Raw genomic sequence first — 27,845 nt, 5'->3', positions numbered from 1 at the left:
CCCTCCCCTCACTAGAAAGCACATGGTTTTGTCAACAAGAAGGGAGAAGTGCCAAGGAGCCGTGAATAAGCCTCGCTCTGCCTGACCGATGCCAGGAGGATCTTTCTTTCCCTTGTCACTCCCGCTTCTTTCTTTCTCCTGGACGAGTCCACACAATCGGCTTAACCCAGTTCCTGAAATAGCCTATGGCAGTGCTTCCCAACCTTGACAACTTGAAGATATCTGGACTTCAACTCCCAGAATTCTGGGAGTTAAAGTCCAGATATCTTCAAGTTGCCAAGGTTGGGAAACACTGGCCTATGGGACCGCCTCACTTGGCATGAAGCGGGAAATGATCCCCGGGGGATGGAGTGGCTTGGCGACTTAAAATAGTTTTAAAATGGTGGTGGTGGGGGCAGACACTTAGGCTGTATGGGGCCCCAAAATTCCTGATGGTGGCCCTGGACACAGATAAACCTCCAAGTGCTTCAATGACCTTCTAAAAGGATGGAAATTACTCAATGTCTGTAAGGAATATAAATCCTTCCATTCCCCACTAACCTGTCAGAGCTGAAGAAGCATATTGAATGAGAAGTGAAATGTCTTCAAAAGAAAAACCAAGAAAATCCAGTTCCCTCCTGAAAAAGTATCTTTAGGACAACTGGTGGCCTGGATGATTGAGAATCTCTACAGATTCCTTTTCCTTTTCCTTTTCCTTTCCTTTCCTTTCCTTCCCTTCCTTTTTTCTTTTCCTTTCCTTTCCTTTGTCACACTGTGTATTGCCAGCCCGAGACATTCAGAGACATTCAGTAATTAAATAGTTAACTGTGTGTATGTTAATTAGCTCCACCCATGATGATGTAAAATCCTGTCTGGACAGCCAGCATCACTTCCTTTCTTCTTGGGAAGAATCCATCTTTTTCTAAGTCTTCAACAATGTAAGACGCATAGTAATTTGCTTGGGACCAGGCATAGCTGTTTTATTTGTTTTTATTAATAAAAGTAACTTCATTTGAAGCCGTCTCTGTAACTTAATCCGTCGCCTCCAGATTTGATTTATTATAGCTCACACGAGCTGTGATTTATCTACAAAATCTGACATCCTTTCCTTTCCTTTTTTCCTTTCCTTTCCTTTCCTTCTTTCCTTTCCTTTCCGCAAGATTTTAACTTTTCCTAGGATATAAATAAGCCTATTATCCGCATAGTAAAACCAGATAAACCTGCAAATTGTCATCAAATAAATACAGATCATCTTCTGTGAAAGAAAAGATAAACCCTCAAAATTCTAAAGTAAGCTATATCTATAAAAATGCCTGCTTTGTAGACATCCACAATCCTCATTCTGGACTATGTTCCCTTCTCTCCTACCTTGACAAGAATAATGATTCAGGGACAGGCCGAAGCCCCTCAATAAATTGTATAGTCTGGAAATTGTAGTGTTGTTCCCCCAGTGGCTTTAGAGACTCAGTGAACAGGAGAAAGTCTAAAACTTCCCCTACAAACCACATGTTGCTGTGCTCAATGGCTGCAAGAAATTAACATACAGTCCCATCCTTTGGGAATGTTGTGATCAGAGTACTTTAGCAGACTCCCTGAACATATGCCGCGATCATCTGAAGACTGAAATATTATGAGCAACGGCACAGGAAAATTAGGTAGAAATATTGTTTATTCTGCTAGATGTCACCTGTCTAATTTCACAGGGAAAACAACAAAGATACGACCCTGATTGGTAGAACTATTTCTGGCATCTTTTTGTTTGTCAACATCTGAATTTTCAAAAAAACAGAACAGGAAGGCTGGTTTCAAATGAGAAACTGAAGCAAAACACAAAAGGCATCATCTGCTTTAATCATTACATACATACATAAATTACTCCAAAATTGCTCTGAAAAGCAAGGGAAGACCTTCAATTATTCTCAGTGTATGTAAATCTCCAACAAATAAAGAAAGGACAGGTTTCAAACTAACAAATTGTACAATCCATCCTTAATTACAGCAATCATAGCAGTGGTCAGAGTTAAATAGGAGAAACGCAATGTTGTTCTTTCAATTGTTTGACATGGAGAAAAAATATCATCTCTATCTGATTTGTTGCCTGACTAAAGAGCTGGAATGGAAGTCTAACAGGAGTGAGCTTGGGTTGGGGCAAAGATCTCAGCAGCACAGCATTTGAAGATTTTCTTGGTCTGCAATTGCATGAAACAGTTGTCATGTGATAAGGAAGTTGCACAACAGACAAAAATGCCAGGAACATAAGCAAAATGTTACTATGTGTTCTGTCGAGCTCTCTGGTAGAATCCTCCCAAAAATGCCCAGATACAATTTCAGACACACACACACACGTTTGAAAATTCAAAACAATGTTCTTTATACCGAAAACTGCAAATAAACGAAGCACTCTTTTGGTATAGCAAAGAGCACTTGTCTCCAAACAAATTGGTAATTTGTACAAGTCCCTTATCAGTTCTGTGATACTTAGCTTGCAGCTGTGAGGCAATTCACAGTCGTTCTTCTTTCACAAAGTGAAACACACTTTGCTCTGGTTTAGTTTCAAAGCGGGGAAAAATCAGCACACAAAGATCAAAGTCAGCAAAGCAGGCATGAAACACGACGATCAGATAATCCTCCACAATGGCCAAACCCACAGGCTGCTATTTATAGCAGCCTCACTAATTACCACAGCTCCACCCAACCACAGGTGGCCTCATTTTCTTTGATAATAATCTCTCAGTTGTTGTTGCCTATGCATCGCTCTCCGCATGCGTGGCTGTATCATTAACTCTTGTTCTGAATCCAAGGAGGAGCTAGATAATTGATCTCCTTCTGAGCTGTCTGCCACACTCTCCTCCTCCCTGTCACTCATGTCTTCTTGGTCAGAGGAGCCTTCATCAGCAGATTCCACCCGGGGGGGGCAAAACAGGCCTGCAGCATGTGGATGACTCCCCCACATCCACAGTCCTTGGGGCAGGAGCTGGGCCAGAGCTAACCACAACACCATGGAAAGAAGCAATAATGGAGGATTGTAAGTAAGGATTTTATTAGAGGTTATTTTATATGGCATAATAGTGAAGTCAAAAAAGAAGAGTCAAAATATCAGTTATTTTGAATGAAATAAAAGAGAAAAGAAGAAAATTTAAAGAAATTTCAAGATAAAAAATAAGCTTTTATTTCATTAAATTTGTATGCCATCTATGTCAGTGATTTTCAACCGTTTTTGAGCCGCGGCACATTTTTTACATTTACAAAATTCTGGGGCACACCACCAACCAAAATGACACAAATCTAATAAATAAATAAATAAATAAATAAATAAATAAATACATACATACATACATACATACATACATACATACATATATACATAAATAACCCCCTCATATATACAATCCCATGTAACATCCCCTTATAAATACCTGTACAGTCAATCATCAATCATCCCTCCTGAAATTTATACCACTGTCTCATTTCTGGGTACTTCTCCTGTCTTTCCCCCTTTTCTCTCTCATGTTTCTCATTTCTCTCTCTTCCTCCCTTTTTCCCTCATTCCTTCTCTCCCTCCCTTTCTCTCTCTTTCCTTTCTCTCATTCCCTTTCTCTCTATCCTTTCTATCTCTCACTTGTTCTTTCTCTCCCTCCCTTTCTGTCTCTTTCCTTTCTCTCATTCCCTCTTTGTCTCCTGGGGCTGACTGCACCTGCCCTCCACCCCCCACCGCGGAGGGAAAGCATTTGGCATCCGCACCGCCAACCCCCCCTCCACGAGCAGCAAAAGCCTCAGCGACAGAGCCAAAAGGCAAACGGCACAATCCGTCACTTAGGCTTTTGCTGCTCCTGGAGGGGGGGAGGATTTTCTCCTCCCCACCCCCCCGGCAGCCAAACGTCGCTGAGGCTTTGGGCATCGGCGCCTTCCCCTCCACGAGCAGCAAAAGCCTCAGCGACGGAGCCGAAAGGCAAACGGCGTGCCCCGTTGCTGAGGCTCTTGCTGCTCGTAGAGGGGTGGCACTGATGCTCCCTCTCGCCGCCCCCATCTCCCCGCGATCGCCTGGGGCCGCTGCAGCCGGCACGCTCCCGCTCCCACCGCCAGTGCCCTCCCGCCGGGCCCAAAGGACACTTGCCGCCGATGCCAGGAAACTCCAGCTGGGCGGGGCGCTGCTGGTGCCTCTGAGCTCCCACTCGCAGCTGTCCCCCGGCTCCTGCCCGTTGCCGCGGTTTCTGGCGCTCTCCTGCTGGGCCCCAAAGAAGGAGGGCAGGAAAAAGGAGGCGCGAAGAATCAAGCTCTCCTTTTTCCCGCCTTCCTTCTTTGGGGCCCAGCAGGAGAGCGCCAGAAACTGCGGCAACGGGCAGGAACCGGGGGACAGCTGCGAGTGGGAGCTCGGAGGCACCGGCAGCGCCCCGCCCAGCTGGAGCTTCCCTAGGAGCTTGGCAGCATACCTGACTGTCTCGCGGCACACTAGTGTGCCATGGCACACCGGTTGGGAAACGCTGACCTATGTCACTAATATAATGACTCTGGGTGGTTGCTAGCCTATGTTATCAGTAAGAGAAATGGAATGTTAATAGTATTTATCTTACCAAAGCAGCTATTTTAATAGAGAGAAGTAGAAATAAAAATAAATTATGTGTTGACATTTTTTGTTGCTTTGTGAAAGTTGTAAATTGAATAGTTACAAACCTAGAAAGTGGTCCAAAACACCTTTGTGGTTCTCAGCAAAAGAAGCATTTACAGGTGAGAAATAATAGGAAAACACAAATAGCTAACTTCACATAAGTTACTAGAATTTTGTCAAGAATAATATAAAATAAAATCAACAGAAGAACTGAAGGCAGAGAATATGGCTATTGATGATTTTCATATTTACAGTTATTAGAAAGTTTTACAGCAGAAAAAAAATATTGTTTTGAACACTATAACATTGAAATTGAAATAGAATTTTGGTGAACATTGGAATTGGAATTCTTTATTGGCCAAGTGTGATTGGACATACAAGGAATTTGTCTCTGGTGCATAAACTCTCAATGTACATACCAGCAACAAATACATTTGATTATAACAATAACTCTATAACTATTTGTATTTGAAGTTCTGATTCTTTTTGCCAATGTGTAGGACAGAGCATTTGCTGGTTGAGATCAGGAGTTGCCATGTGTTGGACAAGTCAGAAACTGAGTCTAGGTCTTTTTGTAGAGTAGTGGTGTTATCAGTGGTGAGCTAGGCTGTGAACTGCAGCCTACAGCCCCAAAATCATCTTTGTTGCTCTTCTCTGTATTTTTTTCTAGACTCTCAACCCTATTTAGGTTATTATTTTTTTAAAAAAAGTTCAAATGAGTTCATAGAAGAGGCTAAAGTCAAACTGGGCATTTTCTGATTTATAGCAAACGTAGTTGTGAACCCATGGATGAAACTTCAAATTTGTTCTTATTCCTTACATTGAAAAAAATCAGTCATGTTTTTTTGGTTTTCTCAAACAAATCTACAACATTGTTAAAAATGATTCACTTAAAACTGTTCAGTTGCTTGTCAAAACAGCAAGGAACCAGATGTCAACATCTGATACAACCTTTCCTGTTCAACTTACGTGATCCACAATCCTATAATATAATTACTTTTGGCTATCTCTAATTATAGATTTGTTTATGAGTTGAACTACCGCAAACAATTCAAGATAAATGTACACACACACACAAACACACACACACACTGAGAGTGAATGAGTGAGAGAGAGAGAGAGAGAGAGAGAGAGAGAAACAGAATGTGGTCTGCATCATTTTATAATCCAGAGTAATTATAACAGTTGAGTAAACATCATTTTTCATAACCAAGACTGACACTGTTAAACATACTGGTCTTTTGTGCCTCAAATGGTGCCACAAGGAATTAATTTAAATAATAAATTGATAGCTAAAGCAAACTATGAAAGGTGCTGTATGTTAAGTCTTATAATCAGGAGGGAAGATCAATTACATTGTGGGCCAATCATTTTTTAATCTTATGTATTCTAAAAGTATAATAGAACATTTTGTTTAATTTTTGGCCAGAAGGATGTCATGGTTATAAATATTGGGCAACCCTCAGGAATTAATGCTACGAGAAATGGTGACAATCACTCATTTCTTCAATTTGCGCCGAAGCAGAATAACAACGCGGAGACAAGAGCTGGAATTTAAATTGGGTCACTTTATTTAAATTAACGTAACTTTAAATAACGTAACTTTAAATGTTATAAACAAGTGAAAGCAAAAGGACCTGCAGAGGCTATTCAAACTGATGGGGTGGAAAATTACGTAAAAAACATTCCTTGGCAACTATAGGGCATAACTCCTTACTGAACCAGGTGAAGGTAGCTACCTTCACCTGGATCTGAGCCACGCCGTTAAAGCATGTGGGAGGAGCTCACCCTCCAATCCCCTTCAGGAAATTGGATTAGGTGAGTCCCATGGGCATCACCCCTCCAATCCCCGAGGTTGCACAAACCTATAGTTTCTGGTGAGAGGCAGCCCATCATCTTTGAAAAGATGCCCAAAAGGAGAACGCGCAGTTGCTACCACTTCCCATTTCCACCCTAACCTGCCAACCCCAGTGACCAGAAGGAAAGCCAAATTGACCAAATATATGGCTAAAATAGCGCCGCACTCCCTAACCAGTCCATCCTTAATACCAGTGTGGAATAGGGAAAAAAACATCTGCTACCCATGGATGAGACCGCAAACAATTCTTATTTGGCACCGAGGCGACCCCATTTAGGCACACTGTATGATAGAGGAGGGCAGGTGGGTGTTCACTTTGGGATGACCAGGGCGAAAAAGAGGAGGTCCTGGTCACCCCCCCTTCTATAGGGCATGCCCAGGACCACCCACATCATCCAGAAGTCTGTGCACCTTGGTGCACAGCCCAAATCCGACGATCTCGCCAATTGGAGCCTGGAGTCGGCTGCGCCAAGCAGAAGCCACATTTTTCCGGCTCCGGGTGCAACTTTCGGCCAGCGGTAATTGCCGCTGGCCGTGCATTTCCTGATTATTCTACTGTACATGTATCATCTGTTTCAACTAAATTCACTGTTGGCTTAAATTACAATAGAGAACCTTACCTCTTTTTTAATTAACAGATTCATTTGAATTCAAAGTCCAATTGACTTTGGGCATGGAATAGAGAAAGTTGCTGCCCCCCTCCTGTATTTAATGCTAAGGAATTTCTTTTCATTGGCATATTCTCTTCCTTCTTAGATAAATCACAATAGTCATGCTACCCAAAAATTGCCATTTCAGTGGCAAGATATTAGGAAACTGTAGGAGCCTAAAATGTAAAACTAGAACTTTTAAAACCACATTTTACTGTCCCTAAATTGGTTCTTGAGTAGCATGTATTGAATGTTTGGGAAGGCAAAAACATTTGCTTTCTTCAATCACAATGGAATTGGCCCTCTGTTCTTATAAGAGGCTATTTATCTATATTGTTATTAGTGACATGCAGGGGACAAACAATCCCTTTGGGAAATGGGAGACAATTTGGCAGACATAATTTGCATTATTAAAAATTGCTGAGTGGCTGCAGAAACCAGCATGAAAATCTGTGGATGGCTATGATTTGGAATAATACCCTGGGGGCTCCAGTCTGTTAAGCCAAAAGAAATCAGATATTAATGAAGGAAATGCATTTTTCATTGTCAAAATGGATGATGCTTATAACATGTAAAATCAAATATAAAATCAAAATAAAACAGTTCTGAAATCAATTAGAGAAGGTAATATAACTCACTGTGTCTCTGGCTAAGAGATATATACAGGCTCATGGGGTAATTTATTTTCTCCCATGATTTTCCCAGTAGGAGAGCTGAGAGTTCAGTTGAAACACTGCCCAGCAATTAAACTGAACATTTCAGCTATAAATCTGGATTGAATATCCCATTCCTATTAAGTGAGATTTAGTTGAAGTAGCAGAGAAAAACCACTATGTTTTAGCCTGCAGAATATTAATTTCACATCAGCCATATAATTAACTGCAGGAATAACGAGCAACAACTGTTGGATTTGAATGAGACTGAGATTTGCAATTGCAAAATACTATCGGACAGTATCATTTAAAAAATAATAAGCTACTTATCGGAGTTATAAATATTAATTCACTTGAAGCTCAACACTTCCCTTGAGAATCCCCTCCTTTTGAATTCCTAAACTCCCTGATTTGGTGGTTTTGGTTCCTTACCAGGTTGTGGTGGTGAGACCTTTCTCTCATATTCTGAAATGGGAGAATGTCATGTGGCCACTAACCCACTTACCTTTACACACACACACACACAAACCAGAGGATATGAAATTTGATTAATTGAATAATGTAGTTTTATTTCATCACTAGCATTTCTAGCACAAGCTCATGGGATTGATTTAAGAGTGCCAAAACTTGGGAAATACCCATCAGATGGGTATTTGGCCTAATCACTTTAGGCAAATCCTCCAATCAATCATGTTTTCAACACAATTATTTCTTCTCTCCCCCTCCTTTTTACTTCTACAGGTAGAATTCCCTGTCTCCTCTTTACCTTTTATCTCCACTTTCAGTTATTCAGCATTTTCTTCTGTTAAGACCTCCTCCTCCTCCTCCTCCTCCTCCGGTTTGTTTCCTCTTATTGCTCCCTTGTCTGCCACCCCCTCAGAGTCCTCTCTTTCTTTTGCATGAAACTCCAATATAATCCGGCTGTAGGGAGCCTGCTTTCTTTCCTCCTATTCTTTGTTTAGCTGTCTGACTGTATACAAGCCTTTAGGTAGGCTTACATATATTTTATGGCCAGAAAAAGGCACCCATTCCCCCGTGGATTCCTTTGTTAGCACATTCACATGCACATTTTTTGTATACTTTGAAGTGTTGCTATGGCTATGCATCAAGGCTAGTGATCCTTTAAAATGTCATATTTTCGAGTAGGCCTCTCTTTATTTTTCCATGCTAGGCATTTGGCCAAGCTCCACCACATATCCCAGCAGCAGGTACAATGAAGGAAAGAGACATGTCTGAGAAGATTAATTTTCCAGATTTCTAGAACCAGGGTTGGCCCTCCTCTGGATTGTGTGTGAAATATGATGACAGATTGTGAAAGGGTTTTCCTGGTTAAGAGTGATGGACTGAAACTGCTTATTATTAGAAAGTGCCCACCTTCATTTATTTATTTTATTTATTTATTGGATTTGTATGCCGCCCCTCTCCGCAGACTCGGGGCGGCTAACAACAGCAGTAAAACAGTATATAACAAAATCCAATACTAAAAACAGTTAAAAACCAATCATTATATAAAAACCAATCATACATACGAACAAACATACCATGCATAAAATTGTAAAGGCCTAGGGGGAAAGTGTATCTCAGTTCCCCCATGCCTGGTGGCAGAGGTGGGTTTTAAGCAGTTTACGAAAGGCAAGGAGGGTGGGGGCAATTCTAATCTCTGGGAGGAGTTGGTTCCAGAGGGTCGGGGCCGCCACAGAGAAGGCTCTTCCTCTGGGTCCCGCCAAGCGACATTGTTTGGTTGACGGGACCTGGAGAAGACCCACTCTGTGGGACCTAACTGGTCGCTGGGATTCGTGCAGCAGAAGGCGGTCCCTGAGGTAATCTGGTCCGGTGCCATGAACGGCTTTATAGGTCATAACCAACACTTTGAATTGTGACCGGAAACTGATCGGCAACCAATGCAGACTGCGGAGTGTTGGAGTAACATGGGCATATTTGGGAAAGCCCATGATTGCTCTCGCAGCTGCATTCTGCACGATCTGAAGTTTCCGAACACTTTTCAAAGGTAGCCCCATGTAGAGAGCGTTACAGTAGTCGAGCCTCGAGGTGATGAGGGCATGAGTGCCTGTGAGTAGTGACTCCCGGTCCAAATAGGGTTGCAACTGGTGCACCAGGCAAACCTGGGCAAATGCCCCCCTCGCCACAGCTGAAAGGTGTTTCTCTAATGTGAGCTGTGGATCGAGGAGGACGCCCAAGTTGTGAACCCTCTCTGAGGGGGTCAGTGATTCTTCCCCCAGGGTAATGGACGGACAGATGGAATTGTCCTTGGGAGGCAGGACCCACAGCCACTCCGTCTTGTCTGGGTTGAGTTTGAGTTTGTTGACACCCATCCAGGCCCCAACAGCCTCCAGGCACCGGCACATCACTTCCACTGCTTCATTGACTGGACATGGGGGGGAGATGTATAACTGGGTATCATCGGCATATTGATATATTTTGCTTTGAATGATGCGGTTTCCAAGGAGCAGTAGCAAACTGAAGATGGCTGCATCTTGATGTCTGTGACACAAAGGGGAACCACCGAATTGATTGGCTCCTTGGAATGCTTCTCTGGAGGAAGAAGAGGACCAAGGATCACTCACAAGAGTTCCATACAACAGCTCCTCATGAGGAGACTACAAAACAGAGTTCTCCAATGCTTTTAAAATTCTGAGAGTCATCTTGCATAAGCTACAATTCAATGCTTTCAAAAGAATACTAGATTTGTACACCTCCTTTCTTAACCACTGTAGAAAATTCATTGTTAATGGATTTTTGAATATTAAGAACAGCAAGATTTTTTACACTGACTGAGTTTCTTTCTTTGTCTAAATAAACAAGTTTTAAGGACATTTTTAAAAAGCATAGAACAAACAGCAAAAAGTATGATTAGGACATTGATTCTGGAAAGTTGAAATTTGAAATAGGATTTTACACACATACATACATACACTGAAAGTTTTCTTTCACTTAGATAGATAGATAGATAGATAGATAGATAGATAGATAGATAGATAGATAGAAAGATAGATGATAGATAGATAGATAAAAAGATAGATAGATAGATAGATAGATAGATAGATAGATAGAAAGATAGATAGATAGATGATAGATAGATAGATAGATAGATAGAAAGAAAGAAAGAAAGAAAGATGATAGATAGATAGATAGATAGATAGAAAGAAAGATAGATAGATAGATAGATAGATAGATAGATAGATAGATAGATAGATAGATAGATAGATAGATAGATAGATACCAAAACTTTTACTACCACATTGTGGGTGTGGCTTATGCAGGACGCCCTGTATTTTCTTTCAACCTTTTTCAGTGCAAATTGGATGCTCTGGGGTGGAGCTCCATTTTCGCTACCCCACTGCGTTCCCTCCATCCAGGGAGTAGCCAACCCCTGACGGACACTAACTAAAATAAAACTTCCTATGGGAAAGCATTGTTGCTTAGGAAAAAAAATATAAGATGGGATTTTGATGGCTGATCAGAGGGAACAAGAAAGAACTAAAGCTATAATTAAAGAAGATATCCACTAATACAGAACGGAGCAATATTATTCGACTATGGAAGCATTCAAGGAAATTTGAAAAAATGTAGTCGGAAATTACGCTTTTAAGTTTGTCTGCTAATATTAAAATGCAATCAAAATAAATTATGGAAAATGAGCAGTTTTTATTGATAAAACAGAGGCTGATTTGAATTTGGGTCTGAAAATATTAAAAGTTTGGGCTTTTTAAAGTTAACGTTAATGTTAAGAATGATTTGAAAAAAAACGTTGCACTGGATTTACAAATGAAATTGGCTGATTAATTAAAACGGGATATAGAAACAATAAATGAGAAGACTGAATTGTATAGCTTTCTAATTTTGCATTTATAAAAGACACCTGTTATACTTGTAAAGGAGCTTCTGAGAGGAGACAAAGAGAAAATGATACAAAATCCACATGGGGGAAACTGTTTGGAGGGATTAAAGACTTAAAATAAGCAGAATAAATACAAAGTGATATACATGTTGTTATTTCTGATAACTCTTAAAGGAAATTTGCTGATTAGCACTGAGTGACAAAATTTGTTTATATAAAGAGATGATATATAGGAAGAAGAGATCTTTTGTTGAAATGTCAGGGAAGATGATGCGTTACCGAGATTGTTTGTACTTGTCTAGATGAAGGGGAAAGCATTTCTTTATATCATATTTTTCAAACTGTATATAAGACCAACCTTAATTTTGGGGGAGAGAAATAGGGAAAAGAATCTGCCTACCAGGTATTCATCTGGCTAGCGTCTTTAATCTGCTCAGTTTCAGCACATTGTTTTATCCCCTAGTTAGGGCTTCAAAACAACTTTATTTGGAGCGAGTAACAATGAAAGAGCTTGCAAACCAGTAAGAACTGGGAACATTGTTAGCACCTGGCTAGGGCTGGAAAGAAGCTTATTCGGAGAAAGTTAGAGCAATGAAAAAAACCGTGCAAAGACTTAGGGCTTGGAAATCATTCTTTGCAGAGAATAACAATGAGAGAACCTGCAAGGTAAGAGCTGGGAAGATTATTAGCACCTAGTTAGGACGGGGGAGGTTAAAAAAAAAGCTACATTCAGATATAAGATGCACCTGACAACTACAATACTGATCCTGCATCCAAGAAATCCAGCTTGATACCCCTGTTCTACCATATTCTAAATAACATGGCATGCTCTAGGAAATAATAAAATCAATTTAGGAGTTCTTTGGTGAGAAAGAGAAATCTTCTACTGATGTTAAGTGATATAATAGAGAATGTTTTGAAGCACACAAAAGAAAAGGATAATTTAATTAGATATGCTTCTTTTAAAGTCATGTATTTGGAAGCAGTAAAATATTTGCTGTGGAAATAGATTAATTACAATAAGTAAAAGGTATCATAATGAAGGCTTCTATGGACCATTACTTTCATGGCTGAAATATGTTTCTATGTGCAGGATTTAAACATTGTAGATAGTCAGAATAAACTCCGGGGAGCTGAATTAATGAAACTAATTGGATACATAGCCGCTTGCAAATACCCTAGTGTAATACATATCCACCCCACCATTTAAATTAATAGAGGAAAATTAAAAGAGAAAAGATATAAAAATATATAATTTAGCAAATCATATGAATCTTGGTTCTTTTTGTACTTTTCTTTTTTTTTTTAGAATTTGCATTGTGATCTAATTATATATGGACAAGCAATACGGAACTACAATTTAGACAGTGTGTGACTCCTTCTACTCCTCCTTAGTATAGAAGGCAATCCACGTTTTTGGAGCTACTTGACCATGCATTATCTTTTTTTCTGTCTTAAGAAAAGACACATAATAGATGGAGAGATTTTCATTGGAGTGCCTCATTATTACATTTGTTTTCACCCATCTAATTTCTTCTAGTATTAGCTGTTATAATTTGTCTTTCTCCCTGACCAACCAGTATTCCATACACATGAATATTGTATCTGAATATTATTTATTCTAAGCAAAATTGTAGTTCTTCTCCAAATACACAATTCACTATGGTGATTGATTGATGTCAACAAAACAGATAGATCAATAGATAGACTGTAAAAATATAAATAAATATGTATGCAAAAGCTCTATAGCTTTTACGAACATTTCATGTCTGTTGTTTTGTTAGAGGTAATCGGATTTAACTGATTTTGGCAGGCTCTATAGCGGTGTGTGGTGCTACAGGCTAAAAACCAAAACAAAACCCTATTACTACATGTGCCCTTAGGTCATAAAGAGAAGTTAGTCAGATTCCCAAAGCAAACCTTTTTTATTGTTTTACTTAGCTCAGATTGATCCCTCGATCTGTTGCTTCTATGTAATCTGAATAGATTATGATGTACAATTTGACTGCTAGCTGGCTAGTAAAACACAGTAAGTGTATAATAGAATAAGTACAATAGAACTGATAATGCTGATTACATTAAATACTAATCATAAATCTAATGTGTCAAAAGCGGTATTTAACTGCATTGTTTTATACATTCTTAGTTTTTATCTCAACTTTGATCAAATTCCCATGAAGCAATGTATAAAGAAATACCATAAATTAGACAAATAGTTAAACAGTCCAGCTAAGTCATAAAATAACTACGGTACTACAAGAGCAGTCCTGTGGACATCAGTGTGATCTCTGAATTATGTATGCACCAGTGCCGCTGTGGCCATAGGCTATTGATGCCTTCCCAATGTTTTTGACCTAACTTCCATCAGTCCCAGGTAGCACCAATGGAAAAAATATATAATGAGTTGCAATCTAAAACCCCTGGAGTCACCAGCTTGTATACTTCTGCATGAATGAATCCGGGCTCCTCGAGGTATAAAAATGAAATGAAATATTTATACTTTTCTAGTAGACATTTGGAAGAAGTAAAAATGTTGGTCAAAATGTCTCCAAATAACATTTTTCTTTCTCTTTAGTTCACTATAATTTCAGATCAGAAAGGTCCAAGTTATTGCTCTAATATGATTATAAAATGCTGTTTCTAGATTAATTTCTGGAGAAATTAATCCAGAAGCAGAACTGGAAGAAGCCGTTCTTTTCATTGAGGATTTACTATCTGTTTGTTAATACAGTACGTCCCAAACTTTTGGGTGCTAGGGAGTGGTTCTGTGAAGGGTAGTTTTGGTGTGTATGTGTATGCTGCTTAAATCCTGGACATGTGCAAATGGGGCTTTTCTCACTTGCCCATGTCTGTCGGGCTCTCTGGTAGAATCCTCCCAAAAATTCACAGGTACAAATTTCAAACACACACACGTTTGAAAATTCAAAACAATGTACTTTATAATGAAAATTCACTTAAAATAAGCCCTCTTTTGGTATAGCAAAGAGAACAAACTGGTAATTTGTACAAGTCCCTTATCAGTTCTGTGATACTTAGCTTGCAGATGTAAGGCAATTCACAGTCCTTCTTTCACAAAGTGAAACACACTTTGCTCTGGTTTAGTTTCCAAGCGGGGAAAAATCAGCACACAAAAGGTCAAAGTCAGTAAAGCAGTCGCGAAACACAATGATCAGATAATCCTCCACAATGGCCAAACCCACAGGCTGCTATTTATAGCAGCCTCACTAATTACCACAGCCCCACCCAACCACAGGTGGCCTCATTTTCTTTGATAATAATCTCTCAGTTGTTGTTGCCTATGCATCGCTCTCCGCATGCGTGGCTGTATCATTAACTCTTGTTCTGAATCCAAGGAGGAGATAGATAATTGATCTCCTTCTGAGCTGTCTGCCACACTCTCCTCCTCCCTGTCACTCATGTCTTCTTGGTCAGAGGAGCCTTCATCAGCAGATTCCACCGGGGGCAAAACAGGCCTGCAGCATGTGGATGTCTCCCCCACATCCACAGTCCTTGGGGCAGGAACTGGGCGAGAGCTAACTGCAACAGCCCGGATCAGGTCTGACAGGCTGCAGACCAGCACCAGTCGACAGACTGGGGGTTGGGGACCCCCGTATTTACATACTGCTATATATACTGCCCGATATACTGCTGTGATTCAGATCCACATTTAAGACTACTGAAATTAACTAACTTCAGATTGTCACAGCAAGATTAAATCAGATTATTTCAGTGAATTGAAGCAGGGTTAAATCCAGATTCAGTAAATTTAACTGTGAAAGTGAAAATAGCAAAAAAAATGACAATCTATAACATTTGCTAGAGCAATGGCACATATATCATTGCTGTCTTGTTTAGACTGCATTATAGCATTATTTTTTTGTGATGTCGCTCCTTTAGCTATGACATTTGTAAAACATTGATCTTCAATAGTCTTCCCAAATTCAAGGGAAGATACATTATCATGTTATATTACTCCATTATGATAATGACAAATCCTTTACAAAAGAGAAATGGTGATTATTTTCGACATTAGTATAACAGAAGAAAATAGTTTGGATTTCACAACACCCATCAATTCTCTTTTTTTAAAAAAAAATGGGGGCAAAATGTTATTGGAGGCTGAGGGAGATTATTATGATTGTTACTGATTATTGCTAGGAGCTTGTGTGAAATGTAAGTTTGTTCTTGCTTAGCAAAATTGCAGTTCCTCAGATTAACATATAAAAGAATAGATGAAAAACTGGACAAAATTAGCCCAATAACTGCCCTTTTCCCTTTGGAAGTGGAAACTATTAGATTTCAATCATTTTTTCACCTACTCCACATTGGTAGCTGGGGAGGGGTCGGTTAGTGGGTGTCCGATATCTTATTCTATAAGGTTAGGTCAATTTGGCCGAATTTGGAAGTTTTACTAGAGCTCATATCTCTTTGGTCATGGGGAGGTGGTAAGGGGTGGAAAATTGGAAGTAACAGCAACTGTGTGATCTCCTTTCGGCACCTTTTGGAAGGTGATGGACCGCTTCCCGCTATGATTACAAGGCTGGGCCGGCCCGGATATGGGACTCACCCACCGCATGCCCAGAGATGACAACTTGGGTGGATGAGCCTCCCCACATGCATGAGCGTGGCAGGGAGCAAGGGGGGTGTCAAGCTTAAGTTCAAAGCCAAGGAGCCCCTCCCTTGCTCAGCAGGGGGTTTCACCCTATATCAGGGGTAGGGAACGTTGGCTCTTCTGTGACTTGTGGACTTCAACTCCCAGAATTCCTGAGCTAGCATGATTGGCTCAGGAATTCTGGGAGTTGAAGTCCACAAGTCATAGAAGAGCCAACGTTCCCTACCCCTGCTATAGTTGCTCATAAATGTTATGAATGGTAGGTCCGCCCTCTTTCGTTTTACCTCTGCAGGTCCTGAATTAAATTAATAAATGTGACTCATAAATCCCAGTTATGTGTCCATGTGCTTACTCCGCGTCCACCACAATCATTACTGTACACTTTCTGCTAAGACTGCAGCTATTCATCCCCTTCAATGACTGTCAAATGATATATAGATTAAAGGAATAGGAAGTGAAGCAACCATAAGAGAGGAGTAAAGTGTAGATATCCACTGCTTTGCAAAATCTGCTGGGCTTACAAAGCTTGTGTGGACATGCTTGGCTAAACAATATCTAGCTGGAAAAGATTGACATTTGTGGACAGACGTTATGTCATTATAAATTGTGTCAGTCCTGTAAAGTTATGAGATGTTTAATCCTTCATTGAAGCTACTGATGGTTAAAATATTCCTCCTTATGTTTGCAATTTCTTTTTAAGACACAGAAGATTCTTTTGTTTTTCCTACTTTTATCCTACACAAATTCTTCCACTGACTAAAAATATACAAGATGATGCCAGGAACTGTTTATATGCATAGGCAAAAGAGTGAAGCTAATGTACTCATCCTAACTTAAAAAACAGCTTGTTTTCCAATGTATGGAAATAAGTTTCTTTAAAGCATTCTCCATTTATACATGATTTCCTCCCAGAAGCTGGCATTGTGTATTTTTCATCTGCTCAGTGTAGCATTAAATAAATATATCTCTGCTGGATAGAACTATACCTGCAGAATTCTGGAAGTAACTGTTCTTACAGTTGTATATGGATACACATGCATATGTACAGGATGTATATGTGTTTGTGTATATAGCAGCAGATGGGCGCACATGTCCCAGCGAGATTTTGATTCTTCGCATGTGCCGGAAGCAAAATCTTGGGAGAGGACACGTGAGAGAGAGAGAGAGAGAGATTTTGCTGAAAAATCACTAAAATCTCTCTCTCTCATGTGTCCTCTCACAAGAGTTTGCAAAGAAGCAAAATCTCGCTAGAACACGTGTGCCCACCCACCGGTCATCCAGCGCTGTATGCACATCACCGTTTTACCATCAGTGCAAAGTGCAGCGCACACCAGTAAGGAACCCAATACTGAAGTGGCTGGTTCCAATTTTGGAGACTAAATGTGTTGTGGTTAACTCTGGCCCTGCTCCTGCCCCAAGGACTGTGGATGTGGGGGAGAAATCCACATGCTGCAGGCCTGTTTTGCCCCCGGTGGAATCTGCTGATGAAGGCTCCTCTGACCAAGAAGACATGAGTGACAGGGAGGAGGAGAGTGTGGCAGACAGCTCAGAAGGAGATCAATTATCTAGCTCCTCCTTGGATTCAGAACAAGAGTTAATGATACAGCCACGCATGCGGAGAGCGATGCATAGGCAACAACAACTGAGAGATTATTATCAAAGAAAATGAGGCCACCTGTGGTTGGGTGGGGCTGTGGTAATTAGTGAGGCTGCCATAAATAGCAGCCTGGGGGTTTGGCCATTGTGGAGGATTATCTGATCGTTGTGTTTCATGACTGCTTTACTGACTTTGACCTTTTGTGTACTGATTTTTCCCTGCTTTGAAACTAAACCAGAGCAAAGTGTGTTTCACTTTGTGAAAGAAGAAGGACTGTGAATTGCCTCACAGCTGCAAGCTAAGTATCACAGAACTGATAAGGGACTTGTACAAATTACCAGTTTGTTTGGAGACGAGTGCTCTTGGCTATACCAAAAGAGGGCTTGGTTTAAGAGAATTTTCATTATAAGGAACATTGTTTTGGATTTTCAAACGTGTGTTTGTCTGAAATTTGTACCTGTGAATTTTTGGGAGGATTCTACCAGAGAGCCCGACAGAACAAAACGCAAACTACTTGCATTGATGTGGCACCTTACAACTGCTGAGAAGTAAGTTTCATTGGATAAATGTAGTGTGGCACTACACCCTGAGACACTGCACACCACGTGTCCGCCAGGTTTGCAATTTTGACGAAAACCTGCAGGCACTTCATCCTTGCATAGCTGATACATTAGAGCTGAATTCCACTATTCTGTTTCAGCAAGTTCAGAAATGACAAGGTAATGGCACTGCTTTGACTCCAGGCGAAACTTTTTTTCATTAGTAAAATCTTTACACTTAACTGGGGGGGGGGGGGGGAAGGTCTCTTATGTAAGTCAGGCTGTGAAATGTCGATCAACACTTTGCAATTATAAATGGATCAAATTCCTTCCCCTGCCTGATTCTCAAGGCACAATGAACTCTGGAAGAGAACTCCATTGCTCACAGGGCTGATAACAGAGATATTTGCTATGCAGGGAAAGAAAATGGTAATGACACATAACTCAAGTGGGTTTTTAACTTTTTCACCAGACCATTTGAATGGAAAACATTGGTATTTGAAATTAAAATTCTCAGATCACAGCTATACTGGGTGGCACACAGAAAGATGAACATCCAATCGATGTTTTTTTTACTAGTCTGCTTTTAGGAAAAGATGCTTCAGAGACTTTTATTCTAATATCAAAAAGTAATCTAGTTCCGTTTCTTCATTTGGATTTCATCTGAATTTTCAGCCATAAACATTTGCCCTGTGATATTTATATTCACAATTCATCTCAGTGGGATATTCCAAGACCATGCTGCTTATCATTTTGTACTGCTTTACTGCCTTAAAATGGGTATTTCGAGTTTACTAAAGGTTCTGTTCTGCGATGTCCTTAAAACAATGTCGTTTGGCGGGTCCCAGGGGAAGAGCCTTCTCTGTGGCAGCCCCGACCCTCTGGCACCACCTCCCCCCTGAGATTAGAACTGCCCCCACCCTCCTTGCTTTTCGTAAACTCCTTAAAACCCACCTCTGCCATCAGGCATGGGGGAATTGAGACATCTCCCCCGGGCCTATACAATTCATGTATGGTATGTTTGTGTGTATGTCTGCTTTAATAACGTTTTTTTTAATGTTTTTAAATTATTAGATTTGTCTTGAATTGTTTTATTGTTGTTGTGAGCCGCCCCGAGTCTACGGAGAGGGGCAGCATACAAATCTAATAAGTAAGTAAGTAAGTAAGCAAGCAAGCAAGCAAGCAAGCAAGCAAGCAAGCAAGCAAGCAAGCAAGCAAGCAAGCAAGCAAGCAAGCAAGCAAATAAATTAAATAAATAAATAAATAAATAAATAAATAAATAAATAAATAAATAAATAAATAAATAAATAAATAATATGCTCATGAAAAACAAAAGGTCTTATCAACAGGTTCTTGTAAATCAAAAGTGGGAAGATAACTATGTTTTCCTGAATTTTTTTTTCTAATCTCAGATTGGACATTTACTTCCTCCTCTGTATTCTTCAATTATATCTATTTCCAAAAATGTAGGGCTTCCAGTTCATTTATAGAGATGTACTTACTTCTAGGCAAGGATGAATATATATAGGAATACTAGCAATAGTAGGAACTTGCTCTAACAAATTTCCTGCTGAGTTTTCCAATTTACCAATGAAGAAACTTTTAGTAGCTAAGAGCCTTGGTGGCGAAGTAGTTAGAGTGCAGTACCGAAAGCGGCTTCTGCTGACTTCTGGCTGTAGTTCACCAGTTCAAATCTCACCAGGCTCAAGGTTGACTCAGCCTTCCATCCTTATGAGGTGGGTAAAATGAGGACCAAGATTGTTGGTGTGTGTGTGTGTGTGTGTGTGTGTGTGATATGCTGACTCTGTAAACTGCTTAGAGAGGGCTGTAAAACACTGTGAAGCAGTATATAAGTCTAAGTCCTATTGCTATTGCTAATAACACTGTTGAAGACTCAACCTGAAAGGTAGCATGAAAAGCCTATTTCATATTAGAGGATATGTTGCCTACCCTCTATCCAGGGGTGGGCTTCAAAAATTTCAGCAAATGGTTCTCTGCCTGGTTGCTGTGTGGGTGATGCACATGGCCTAGTCAATATTTTTGCCCTCCTTGGGCTCCCGAGGTATTCCTTGAGCCTCCAAGAGGGCAAAAACGGCTTTCCCAGACTCCAGAGACCCTCTGGAGGCCAGAAACGGACCAGTTTTCAGCCTCCCTGAACTTCTAATAGGCCCATTTTTTGCCTTCAAGTTTCTGCACGCACCCTGCACTTATCTGCATCCCAAACGGGCCATATGGGGACTCCTGGGAGGGGTGGGGCAGGTGGGTGGGACCAGTCAGGAGTGGAATGTGGGGGTTCTCTGAATTGCACAGAATCATAACTAGAGGCCCTGCTGAACCCCTGTGAATCCCCAGCAGCCCATCCCGCCTCTATCTATTTTCTGTATATAAATAAGGTAACCTATAAGAATTATTGCTAGAAAATCTACATACATGTATGGGCACATGAACAGTAATATTGTACATTGAAGAAATATTAGACCAGCCTTCCTGAAATTGCAATTAGAAGACCACTAATTGGGGAAGTTGAAATTCCAATACAGTACATTTAAAAAGTAATGGTTTTCACCTTGTGACTCACACTTTATGTATTTTATTGTTTGTTTGTTTGTTTGTTTATTTATTTGTTTATTTAATTATTTAATATATATTTGTCAAACAATAATAGAATGGTAATTTGTATAAACATAACATTAGAAAAGTAATGATACAAAGTAATGCTAAGATGATGATGATGATGATTATTATTATTATTATTATTATTATTATTATTATTATTATTATTAATTAGATTTGTATGCCGCCCCTCTCCGTAGACTTGGGGCGGCTACAATAGAACAGGGATGGTAGGCACAATGGTGTGCTTATGCACGCCACTTACAGACCTCTTAGAAAGGGGAAGAGGTCAATTGTAGATAATCTAAGGTTAAAGGGTTGGGGTTAGGAGTAGAAATCACAGAGTCAGGCAGTGCATTCCAAGCGTTGATTACTCTATTGCTGAAGTCGTATTTTTTGCAGTCTAATTTAGAGCAGTTGACATCTAGTTTAAATCTATTATGTGCTTGTGTGTTGTTGTGGTTGAAGGTGAAGTAGTCACTAACAGGAAGGACTTTTTGGTTTATGATTTTATGAACTATAGTTATTCCTCGGTTGTCTATTCTTGCATCAATATTGAAAGTAGGAAGTTATGTTATTTCAGTTATACTGACCGCGGTCATTTTCCTTGACTATAAATTCTCAAGATTTATGGTGCTACTGTGAACAACTGCATGAATTGATGAAGGATGATCCATTCACTTCCTCACTGTGAAATTCCATTGATAAAAGGCTCTGGAAAGGAAATTCAAAGAATGGCAATGCTAACAATTCATTCTAATATTAAATATGACACCCCTGGAAGCAAACTACAAACAGGGAATTAGGATTATTTGAAGTAGAAAATTGGGTCAGTTAGAATGTATGTTAATATTCTAACAGTAGATGAACATCTGGAGGGCTCACACTGCATTCAAAATCAGTGTATTTATCATTTCTACTTTCTTTCTCCCTTTAGCTTCCACTTATTCAGCTGTTAGAGGCTTTGGAGGAGAGGTTGTATGGATGCAATGTGAACTGAAAATCTTTCTTAAAGGATTTCTCTGAAACAGGGAGCTATACATGAGTTTAAAGCAAAAGAGAACATCCCTATCCTTCAGATCTCCAGTTGAAAGAATGGAGGTCGAGCAAAGAAAAGAATGGGCTTTGTGTGTGGTCCTTTTCTTTATTTGGTTTTAAGTCCTCTTTGCATTTAGCGGAATGCATGAACAGGTCTAGTGTACATTTTCATTTCAGAAATACTACATAATTCAGAGACGCTGTTGTAGTAGGAACTGCGGATCTAAGAAATGAAAACTTGCATAATTGATTATTCTTGCACTGTTCCTTAGGTGGCTTTAATATTTGTTTTGAAATTTTATTGTATTGCTGAGTGCAGAAAAAAAGGTTCGTTGTCTGGGCCAAAAGATAGGAAACAAAGCAATGAAAGCATTTTTACAAGATTTTTTTAATATTTTTTTTTTTACACTACTCCAGTTTTAAAGTGAGGCAGGGGAGAGAAAAGAAAAACAGTAGGCAGATTATTGAGGGATGAAGAAGGCTAGGTCATTTGTTTATTTCACATGGAAACATTTGTCCCCTTGCAGATAATGAAGAAAGAATAATTGCAAAACAGGCTACTAATGGATTTGCTGTATCCAAAGGATAAGCTCCACTAAATGCACTGAACATAAAAAGCAAATTACTTCTCAGTTTAACTTCTAGCTAGTTAATCAAACTACCCATGTTCATGATAGCTAGATGGCTAGACAGCTAGGCAGACAGACAGACAGGCGGACGGACAGACAGACATACAGACAAACAGACAGACAGACAGACAAAATCTCAGGAAGACTAGTGGCCTTTCTGCTTTCCCTTAGGTATAATCTCAACTCAGCAAAAATGCAAAGCTAATTCTGATGAAGACCTTCCTCTCTGAATCCTCCTGTCTCAACATCTTCCTTAAATTTGGTGTGTGTGTGTGTTGCAGTATGTAGCTGAAAATGTCATGATGGCCATAGTTGTTTTATGGGTATTGCCAGTGATGGGCTATGAACTGGAACATTAATTGTGCTCGCCGCTGCGGCTTGTAAGTTCTTGAGGGACTAGCGTGATTTTGCGGCTGCACCTGTGGAGGAATCAAAATCGCACACGGAACCACAGATGCACCCATGTTTCTGCAAGGTTTTATGGCTTCTGCGCATGCTGAAACACGGGTACACCTGCAGCTCCGTGCGTAATTTTGCTTCTTTCACAGGTGCAGCAGCAAAATCATTCTGGTCCCGCAAGAACTTACGAGCCACGGCGGCGACCGCAATTTAACGTTCCGGCTTGTAGCCCACCACTGGGTATTGCATGTGTCACATACATAACAAAGAGGTTTCGATCTTGAGGGGGGATTTATGACATAGGAGGCATATATCCCACAGAAAAGGGGGAATGGCATTCAGTTTATATATTTTTATGTTTTTGTTGTAGTTCTTCAAGTGGATGGACATGTGAGATTACTATTATTTTACTTGATGGAAGGTTTCTGCTTTTCTCTTTAAACAAATCTAGGCACTATCCATTGCACATTATAAAAGACAATTTAACTATTTCAGTTCCACTGAAAATCATATATGATGTTTGATAGTTTATACAATACTATGATTGAGAGACTACAGAGTGGGTGTAAATAGAAAACTTTGCAAGTAGAAGCACGTTTTCCCATAGGAATCAATGTAAAAACAAATAATGTGTCCAAACCCCTTAGGAAAGAAATAAAAGCTTAGAATTTGGGTGGGAGGAGGAGGAGGAAGAAGAGGAAGAGGACAGTCGCTGGTGAAGGAAGAAGGTGAGGTGAGGTGACTCAAACCCCCCCCCAAACTTTAAGGGTTAAAAAAAAGAGGGACTCTAAGGCGGTGAGGAGGAGCACGTGCCTCCCATACACCCAGCATGAGGCTGCCTCCCATACACTGCGCCAAAGAGAGAATCCCAGGCGGGAGAGAGGGGGGAACCTCCCACTCCTTTGACTGAAAGGCTGCTGCTGCTGCTACCTGCTTCCTCTTCCTTCCCATGCTGAAGGGCTCCTCTCTCCTCTCACTCGCTCGCTTTGTAGCCAGCACCTTTCCTTCACTCAGAAATGTTATGACTCCTTGGTTTGGCTGAAGCTGAGTTGATCCAGCCAGGGTGAAGCGCCCCCTTTTGCCTTTTTGTGCCCAGATGCTCCCGGAGGCAACCTCATGCTGGGTATATGGGAGGCAGCGCAAGGGAGTCACTACAGAGAAGTGGTTTAATTCCCTCTCCAAGCGCCAAGAGAAAGGAAAACACTCTGGGCTGCCAAAGTCTCCTTAAGTGCCACCGAAAGGCTCCTCTGGCAGCCCAGAAAAGCCCTAGATGGCTGAGATTAAAGGGGGAATGCTAGGAAACTGTCCGGGCCTCCGGGCCGCTCTCAAATTTAATTTAATTTAATTTTTTAGATTTGTATGCTGCCCCTCTCTGGAGACTTGGAGCGGCTCACAACAATGACAACAATGTAAACAAATCTAATACATTTAAAGAACATCTAAAAACCCATTATTAAAACCATTCAACACATACCATACATAAATAATATAAACCCAGGGGCTCAATTTCCCCATGACTGACAACATAGGTGGGTCTTCAGTAACTTACAAAAGTCAAGGAGGGTGGGAGTGGTTCTGATCTCTGGGGGAGTTGATTCCAGTGGGCCGGGGCCACCATAGAGAAGGCTCTTCCCCTGGGGCTCGCCAGATGACATTGTTTATGGAGAAGGCCAACTCTGTGGGACCTAATCGGTCGCTGGGATTCGTGTGGCAGAAGACGGTTCTGAAGGTATTCTGGTCCAATGCCATGTAGGACTTTATAGGTCATTACCAACATTTAAATTGTGACCAGAAACTAATCGGCAACCAATGCAGGCCGCGGAGTGTTGAGGAGACATGGACGAATCTAGGGAGCCCCGTGATAGCTCTCACGGACGCATTCTGCACGATCTGGAGTTCCCTGGGAAATTTTTCCGGGCTTGGATTCTTAAGTATAAAATGGTTCTTAAGAAGAGGCAAAAAAATATTGAACACCCAGTTCTTATCTAGAAAAGTTCTTAAGTAGAGGTGTTCTTAGGTAGATGTAAAAGAATGTATATGTAAAAGAATGATAGAGTAAATTATTATTTCATCCAATTTACAGAGACAGTCAGAGACTCCTGGACTATTTTTGTTTTGAAATCCAAAAACCTACCGTCACTTCTTCATCCCTTTTCTCACTTGTCTTAACTTGCTTAGTTTTCTAATCCGGTCCTTTTAACTCTTTCACCTTGCTCCCTCAAGCCAAAATCTGCTGGGTTTACTATCCAGCTGGTTCATATCATTTTACTGTATTCACATCCTTAGTAACCTCAATTACATAAAATTCCTTCATGGCAAATCTCAAGCAATGGATTGCTTCATGGCAGAAATATTACATTACGCATCAATCACAGGCTAACTTGCTCTCTACTGAGGCCATACATGGTTATCTAAAAACCGTTATGAAAAGAATCAAGTCTCTGCATCATCAGGAGTAGTTAGTATTTTCTTTTAATAGTTAAAAGCATAACAGTTTTCTATTGCAGAATATTTGTATTCCCTTGAAGGATGATTAAAATAAGGCAGTGATGGTGAACCTATGCCACACATGTCACAAGTAGTGTTGGGCGAACCCAACAAAGTTCGGGTTTGGCGAATTTACATGAACTTTGCCCTGAAGTTCGGGTGAGATCACCGAACCCGAACCCGAACAGCACCAGCACCGCTGCGGCATCCTTTTCTGTAAAAATAAACAAGCTTCCTTTTATTTTTACGGAAAAGGATGCCGCAGTGGCGCTGCAAGCAAAAGGAGGTGGGGAATCCCATGATGGGATTCCGGGGGTGGGGCTTTGATGTCATGGAGACTCCTTCCTTCCTGTTTCGGCTGGCCAGGAAGGAGTCTCTGTGACGTCAAAGCCCCACCCCTGGAATCCCATTGTGGGATTCCCCACTCTCCTCCCAGGCGGCAGCACTTCGCGGTGTTCGAGCGAACACTGAACGCCGAACCCGAACTTGTAAAAAAGTTCAGGTTCAGCATGCTGAACACTGCAAAGTTCGGCACGAACCCGAACTTTGCAAGTTCGGTTCGCCCAACACTAGTCACAAGTTGCACATACTGTAGAGGGCACATGAGGCCTTGTCCTATATCAGCTTCAGTATGCATATGCACGCTGACCAGCTGAGTTTCACCCTTCTTTTCAGCCGTTTTTGCTCTCCCCAGGGTTCAGGAAAGCCCATTTGGCTGCTTTCGCCTTCCCCAAGTTCCAGAGACTTTACAGAACCCTGGAAATGGCAAAAAATGGCCCAACAGGACTACCGGAAGTTCAGAGGCTTCAGTGAGGTCTGTGCATATGCATGTGGGGGGGGGGGGAATATGGGGTATTGTGCACAGGTGGGGAGTGCCGCTCCCTCCGCTCCTGGTGCGCTGCAGTTCTGCATCCCTGACATATGCGCATGCACGTCCATGTGAGATTTTGCAAAATCTTACAAGAGGACATGTGCGTGCATGATATTTTGGTCACCAAAATCTCTCTCACACATATCATCTCATGAGATTTTGCTTCCTGCGCATGCACAGAAGTAAAAATTTGCTTTGACACATATGTGCACACACCAGCTCAATTTTAGCTACCAGCGCAATGGCATCAACCACACCGGTAGGATTAGTTGTGCACATGCACGGGGGAACATGGGGGTTGTATGCATGCAAATGGGAGGAAGGCATTGTATTATGGGTGTGGGCATGCACATACAATTGGCATTGCACATTCATGCACCTTTTTTGCACCTGATCTGAAAAAGATTTGCCACCATTTGGAAAGTGTGAAATTTTCAGAAAGAATTTTCTTATTTGGACTATTTTTAAAAAAACAATAAAATAAAATTCTACCAGTCTTGAATCTCCCCACCCTTCCTCTTTCTGGACTGATATTTTAACAAATCCCCATGTTGGTTGAAAATACTATTTGGCAGGAAAGGATAATCACAAGTTTCAGAGATGTTGTTTTGGCATATGCATTGTTCGATTAACATTCTAGGACAGTGATGGCAAATTTTTCTGGGCTCGATGCCAAAAGGATACATGTGTGCATGATAGTGTGCACATTCCCACATCCATAATGCAATGTCCTCCTCTCAGGCATGTGCACAACCCCTCTCTCCATGCATGGACACAGGCCTCCCTCAATCCTCAGGACTTCTGGTTGGGCTGTTTTTTGCTCTCCTCAGGGTTCAGGAAAGCCTCCTGAAGCCTTAGGTATTCTGAAAAATGACCCAATGGGTCAACTGGAAGTTCAGAAACAAAAGGGAATTGGAGCTGCCCTACTACTCACTTTTAGATAGTTGCAACCAGGCCTCACACACCATTTCTTCTGCAGCTGGCAAAGCTTTCCTGAAGGCCTGTGTAGTTGATAATAGAGCTCCAGATCAATCCAGAGCTCCGTTATCAGCAGAGGCCTTTCCTAAAGGCCTTTCCTGAAGGCCTCTGTAGCTGATAACAGAGCTCAGAATCGATCTAGAGCTCCCTTATTGGTTGCAGAGGCCTTCAGGAACGTTTTGCTGGCTGCAGAAGAAATGGGCCAAAGTGTGCGAAGCCAGGTTGCAATTATCTGAAGGTAAGTAGTAAGACAGCTCCACTTCCTTTTATGTTCAAACTTCCGGTTGGCCCTCAAGTCTGGGGAGAGCGGAAATGAAGGCTGGAAATCAGCTGGCCAGCATAGGCCTGCGCACTGTAGCTGACATAGAGCAATGCCTCCTGTGTCTTCACATATGTTTCCATGTGACACCTGTGCAGGGGTGGGCTGCTGCCCAGACCGGGGGGGGGGGGATGCAGTGGGGTACCAAAAATGGAGTT

At 41.0% G+C, this 27,845-nt stretch overlaps 1 long non-coding RNA gene across 1 annotated transcript in view; it reads right to left on the bottom strand.

The window, feature by feature from the left end:
- The window catches only part of LOC139166935 (uncharacterized), a 123,757-nt gene extending 96,373 nt beyond the window's left edge, over positions 1-27,384 (bottom strand). The window contains exon 1 of the long non-coding RNA XR_011559055.1: positions 27,325-27,384. This is a non-coding gene — a long non-coding RNA (uncharacterized lncRNA). The remainder of the gene's footprint in view (positions 1-27,324) is intronic.
- Positions 27,385-27,845: the final 461 nt, after the last annotated feature.

Source organism: Erythrolamprus reginae, chromosome 4 (assembly GCF_031021105.1).
Source record: "Erythrolamprus reginae isolate rEryReg1 chromosome 4, rEryReg1.hap1, whole genome shotgun sequence".
Taxonomy (NCBI): Eukaryota; Metazoa; Chordata; class Lepidosauria; order Squamata; family Dipsadidae; genus Erythrolamprus; species Erythrolamprus reginae.
This window is presented reverse-complemented; position numbering and strand designations above follow the sequence as displayed.